Source organism: Peromyscus californicus, unplaced genomic scaffold (assembly GCF_007827085.1).
Source record: "Peromyscus californicus insignis strain IS unplaced genomic scaffold, ASM782708v3 Scaffold_9__1_contigs__length_137607984, whole genome shotgun sequence".
In the NCBI taxonomy this organism is placed as follows: Eukaryota; Metazoa; Chordata; class Mammalia; order Rodentia; family Cricetidae; genus Peromyscus; species Peromyscus californicus.
Window position 1 is genome coordinate 7,983,446 of NW_026294617.1, and position 6,473 is coordinate 7,989,918.

The window sequence follows — 6,473 nt, forward strand, 5'->3', positions numbered from 1 at the left end:
ACCGTCTTATTAAATAAGAAACACAGAGCTGATTCAGAGAAGAAAGCCTAGAGGTCAGAGCTAAGATCCTCACCCTTCCTGCTTCATCGATCCTCTTCAGCCAAGAGAGCTCTCCGAAAGGGGAGCCTACTTCTGGTGTGTATGTCTTTAAATAGTCTTTCTGTTCTGCCTTCTCATTGGTTGTAAACCCAAACACGTGACTGCCTCATCACTGCCTGTATGTACAGCCCTCCAGGTCCTCTATGGTATTGAGATTAAAGGCGTGCGCCACCGCCGCCACGCACTTGCTATGGCTCTAATAGCTCTGACCCCCAGGCAACTTTATTTATTAACATACAATTAAAATCACATTTCAGTACAAGTAAAATACCACCATATAAGGCTCTGTGGTAGAATCAGCAAATTAAAGATAAACATCAGAGAAAGGTTCTGAAAAGTGAGGCATGTGCTATTAGAATTGACTTCTTCCTTTCTAATAGTGACTGATTTACAGACACTAATAGGTCCAAAAAAAAAAAAAGTTTCTGGAACTCCTAGAAAATAATTAAACTTCAGTAGTAGTAACCAATGAGGTTGGACTATCATGGCAAGCTAACATTTAATCTGTTGGTATCCAATGGCTCATTTTTAGAGTTTATTACACTTGAAACAATATGGCAGATATCTCAAAAGTTTACTCATTAAATATAGTTTAATTTTTTTTTTTACAGATCTCCTTTTGAAAATTAATTCATATATGCTGCAGCTTCAGAAGTTTGAATTCAAACTCAGGTAAGAAGGCAGTAGTCGGGAAAGCCATATCCGGGTGCTCTGTCTGTTTTCTGTACAAGTCAGTACATGGCTCTCCTGTGATACGACACAAAAAGGTGGTCCTAAACATATTCAAGTAAGGGCAGAATATGCTGCTAGCTGAGGCAGATCATGCTAAAATATAATTCATAATGATTAGTTTGTGCATTTACGATGGTTAATAATAGTTTTAACCAATGAAATCAATATAAATTAGATTTGCAGCATTTTTACTGTCTTTTGTACAAAGTATAAATTGCTTTGAAAAATAAGACTGGAAAAAGCGAATGGCCCACTCTTTTCTCTTCATGTTACCATCCAGTCATATAACTGCAAACAGATCAACACAGCATCAGGATTCTTCACATTAAATGAAGACAAACACAAAGGAAGTAGGTAACAGGTGAACTGCCAGTTACCATCAACTCAAGGTTTTCAATAATATGAATATTTACAAGCCAAAATAAACATCTTATTTAAAACTGCTACTCAAGATAACTCGGTTGTCCTTTTGCACTTTGAGACTGGTAAGAACTGGATCTTTAAAATTCTGAAGAGGAGTTTGTCAGAGGAGAAAATCCTCAATGCTTTAAAAAAAATTCAGCTGGTTAGGATCCACACAACTCCTGCGCTGTCTGGCATGGAAGCAGGTGTTCTGTCAGAGAAACAATCCATCTCCCCAGAAGCAGTTTCTTCCAGCCAATGTACACCAGTATAAATCTGCTTACCCATGATTGAAACTGCAGTGACCCTCCAAAGAGCAGCTCGGGACACCTCACCCGAAAAGATCTTTCAAATCATTGCTAGCTGAACTGCTCCTGGTCATGGTAGTGGGTGGCTGTGCAAAGTTCTGTGGGTTAAAGAACGGATTACCCTGCATCCCAAAGGCAGCCTGTCCCTTCACACTCACCTGTGTGCCCATTGCTGTGCTGCCCATACCTGGGGGACCTTGACGAGGTACAAACTGATTCAGCCACTGATTTGGTTTCTGTTGGGAGAGCTGGTTCATGCTAACTTTGGGTTTCTGAGGTCCAAAGAGATTATTAAGGGCAGACATAAAGAAGTTTTGGTTCAGACTGACCGGCATGTTGAACCCTGAATTCTGAAAGCCCATGTTGGCATTTAGGCCATTTGCCAAATTTCTCTTTGTATTATCAGTTGGTGTAGAAAACATCATGCTGAAGCCCATGGAAGGAACAGACATGAAGGTACTTGAAGCAGAAAGCTTAGGAGTGCTAACAGAAAGGCTGGTCAAAGAGGTCGTGTTGTCCATCAATGTATCTGTCAAGTCCTCAGTCTGTTTGATGGGCGTGATGGGAGTGTGGACTTGGGGCTTAAGCAGCTGCTAGCTTTTCAGCTTCTAGGTTTACTCCTGTTCTTTTGCTAATTTCTGTTTTTCTTCAAGTGTAAGTGATGCTCTTTTCTGTTTATTCTTTATTTTCTGATTCACCACCAGTTAGAACCTCTGCTCCAATGTTGTTGAAGACCTTGTCAATCTGACTTCCAGCATGTGTAACGCTTGTCTCCTTGGAAGCATTCATTTGATTTCCTACGTCCAAAGACCTCTGCTGCTCCTGCATCATGTAAAGCTGCTCCAGCTTAGGCCTGTGTTCAGACTCCAGTCTGCTCAGCATCTCCTTTATGATGGCAGTGAACTGAACTGATTGAGATTAAGGTTGTATTCAATACTCACGGGAATGAGATGAGGCAGTACTTTTCCAGCCAGCTGCTCTTTGGTGATTCCCAATTTCTTATGAGTGAAAGTACATTTATAAATACCTAAAATTCCCATGAAGACCCCAGGCTCCTTGGAGGGAATCTGTTGTAAGAAGGGTAGGATATCATCAAGGACAAACCATTCATCCAAATGCTCTAAAATCTTTCCTAAACACACTAATGAATTCACACGGACAGCAATGTTTGTAAACAGGCATTTTTAATTCTCAGAATCAAAGCATTTTTCATGGACAGGTAGTCTATAAGATTTGCAAAAGTTGGGATGATGTTTAGACAGAGCTCCTGGATCTGAATGGAAGGAGCCTCCAGGGCTCTGTAAACCATGGGTAGGACACTTTATCTCATCAGGAGGGGTTTTTGTTAGGAGCAAATCCACTTTTTGTAGAAAAATTAACAAAATCTGGATTGGCTACTGCTGTTTAAATACAGGACCAAGTTCAGGTAGAATTAATTTGACATATTCTTCTTTGGTGCATTCCTCAGCAATCAGTAAAACATTAGGCAAAACAAAGGGGACCATATCTGGGTTTACAAATTCTGAAGTCAAAAAATGCAAAAGTCTCTGCAAGGTGACACGCTTGGACAGCTTTGGTAGAACCTTTGGCAATCCTTTGAAGAACTGCGATTTCTGAAGATTATCTCTTTGGAATAAGGTATCAAAATATTGAAGTGTGACTACACCAACATCACCAAAGAAGGGAATTTTTGTGATTTGGTCTGTGTCAGGTCTTACAGTTGGAGTTATATTTAGCAAGAGTTTCACCTGTTCACCAACTTCCTCAGGTATACTTGTAAGGGAACTAGATCCTAAACAACTCAGCTGATCCAGCTGTCTACTGAAACTCTTGTAAATATCTTGCTTGTTGCCTTCAAATATAGGTTTTCCTTTATTAAAGACAGCATACATAATAGTTCCTAAAGAATCCATATCACTGGTTGTTTCACAGCTCATGGAGAGGATATATTCAGAAGCCAAGTATTCAGGATTTGGAAGACACAATGATGGTAAGCTTGGGTCCCACTCTTTACAAGGAAACTTGGGCTCTTGCTCAGAAGGATTGCTTAATGACCCACAAAAATCAAAATCCATTATTTTCCAGGCTCCACTTTTATTCAAAATTATATTTTCAGGAGCAACATTTCCATGAACCATTTTCACACTGCTATGCAAAAATGACAATCGTTCAGAAACCTGAAGCAAGCCATGCTTAGTTTCTGCATCATAAAGTTTATAATCCTTAATGTCTGATGATATTGAAGAGGGTAGATTTACCAACAACATTGGCTAAACTGGCAAAAACTGGTTCTGTACAAAATGCCAAGCAATCCTTTGACTCTTCTAAAGGATGCTAGACAGTAAGAAGTCGAGGGTAGCGTAGCCTGGTGAGCTGCTGGACTCCTTGTTTTAAAGAATCGATGATTTGATCCTTTTCAAATTTTTTATATTTATCAAAATCAGCTTTTTTATCAAAGACAAAAACAGCCACTTCCTGTTTTGTTGACTTTCTTTGTGCCATTAAAAATCTTCCATGCTAGCCCATTGCCACTACTGGCAATGTGTCAACCCACATCAAATTCTCTAGTGACAGGATTTCCCATAACAGCACTAGTGACAACAGCTGTTACTTTTGTAACAGTACTCTTCAATTTATTAAGCATGGACTCCATGGCTGCAGTACTTGGTAGTTCAAGTTACCTCGCAGCCAGCTACCTGGAGGGGCTGTGCTGGGACCATCCTTCACTGGCTCCCTTAATGCCTCTGGGCTGTGGCTGCTCTGGCCTGAGGCCTGGCTGCTTACTCCATCTCCTCTGTCACTCACTCCCATGGCCGCAGAACACTGAGACCAAGGAGTAAAGGGGAAAGGGAGGGAAGGGATCAGGGACCAGGGAGGAAGAGTAACGGAGGGGGACGAGCACTGAAAGACCTGCCTGGTCCTACTGTCTGTATAGTATTGTGCTAAGGTTACAACATTTATGCACAAAAAATAAACTTAAAGGAAATGTCCCCACATGTAAAAATGAGTGTGTATGTGGGAACTGTATATTATTTTAATTAAGTTTTTCCTAAAGAATTACTGCCTCCCTTAGGTTCTCCCATAAAGGTCTCTGTAGTGGTTTAAAAGAAAATGGCCCCCAAAGGGAGTGGCACTTTTAGGAGGCTTAACTTGGTTGGAGTAGGTGTGGTCTTGTTGGAGAAATGTTTCACAGTAGGAGTAGGCTTTGAGGTCTCATATGTGCTCAAGTCACTCCAGACTCAGACCACGTCCTGTTGCTAGTGGGTCAAAATGTAAGGACTCTCAGCTCCTTCTCCTGCACCATGTCTGCCTGCATGCTGCCCTGCTTCCCGCCATGAGGATAATGGCCTAACTAAACTTCTGACCACAATTAAATGTTTTCCTTTTTAAGAGTTGCCATGGTCATGGTGTTTCTTCACAGCCATAGAAACCCTAACTAATAGAAGCTGGTACCAAGGACTGGGGTGTTGTTATGATAGGCTTGACCATGGTTTTGTTTGAAGGAATGTGGTCCTTGAGACAGTGGGTTAGAAAAGTAGTTGAATGTGTTAAGTGCTGCTTAATGGGTCATCCTAATAGGAGCATGGAAGACAGTGGTGCTGAGAATGATTCGACCTGTGGAGGAGACGAATTTTAGTAAGTTGCTTAGAGGACCGTTTTTTTTTTTTGTATGTGTGATATTTTTGGTGAAGAAAGTGGCTGCCTTTTGCCCATGTCCAAAGAGTCTGCCTGAGGCAAAAGTGAAGAAATTTGGGTTAATTCCCTTGGCAGAGGAAATCTCAAAACAGCCTAGTATTGACTCTGTTATGTGGTTATTAGAGGTCACTCTTACACAGATTTATAATAAAAAACAGCAAGAAAGTGTAAACTCTGTGTAGAAAAAGAGCACCAGGAACTGGAATGGAGTTAAGTCCTGTGTTCAAGGAGATAAGCAGATTAAGAAATGGAATAACAGGAGTGGTGACCTCAGGGCAAGACCCCACCCAGCTAAGTTTCCAACGTGTGTAAAGGAATTAAAGAAAAGTTTAGAGCTGGGTGTGGTGGTGCACGCCTTTAATCCCAGCACTGGGAAAGAGAGGCAGGTGGGTCTCTGAGTTTGAGGCCAGCCTGGTCTACAGGTCCAGTTCCAGAAGAGCCAAGCTTGAGCAGTGCAGGAAATCAAGGAAAACAAAGCTGGTGAGGATTTCGTTGAGTGAGAGGGTCATGTTCCAGCCTCAGCAACCGGCAGAACTTGGCAGCTTTGGCCATGTCCTTCTGGCTTTAGGATGAAGGATAGAAGGACGGGGCCATGGAATCTCCTCCCTCCACAGCTAAGGAAAGCTGCTGGGCCAGGCATGTGTCAGGGATGTCCATTCATGGAGGCCCAGAGAAGCCTTTGTGTGAAGCTGTGAAGTTGAAGCCTGGATTACCTTGGAGACCCCAAGATATTAGAGATGCCAGAGTTGTGGGATACCTGCCAAGGAGAGCTGCTAACAGTGAGTGGAACCAGCTCAAGAGAAAGAAGTGTGTTGTAGTCAACAAAGCTGAAAGGAGTTGGAGAACGGAAGAGCGTTTTGACATCAGACTTGGAGATGCAGAGGTTGGAGTTTTTGGTCTTGTTTCAGTCCAGTATTTCCTCACTATGCTCCCTTTCCTCCCTTTTGAAATGGTAATGTATATCCTGTGCCATTGTATGTTGGAAGTATGTGATCTGTTTTTTCATTTTGATTCTATAGGGGGTTCCAGTTAATAGACTGCATGAGTCTCAGAGACTTTGAACTGAGGACTTTTAAATGGTGGTAGACTATGGGGACTTTGGAAGTTGGACTAAAGGCATTTGGCATTATGATATGGCTACAAGGCTATGGGGGCCAAGGAATGGAATGTGGTGGTTTGAATGAAAATGTCCCCATAGGCTCATTGTTGGTTAAACGGCACGCTGCTCATGGTTGG

The 6,473-nt window shown here is 41.9% G+C and overlaps 1 pseudogene; it reads right to left on the reverse strand.

Annotated features, from left to right (window-relative positions):
• Nucleotides 1-1,513: 1,513 nt before the first annotated feature.
• LOC128106461 (SCY1-like protein 2) lies at nt 1,514-4,194 on the reverse strand (annotated as a pseudogene).
• Nucleotides 4,195-6,473: the final 2,279 nt, after the last annotated feature.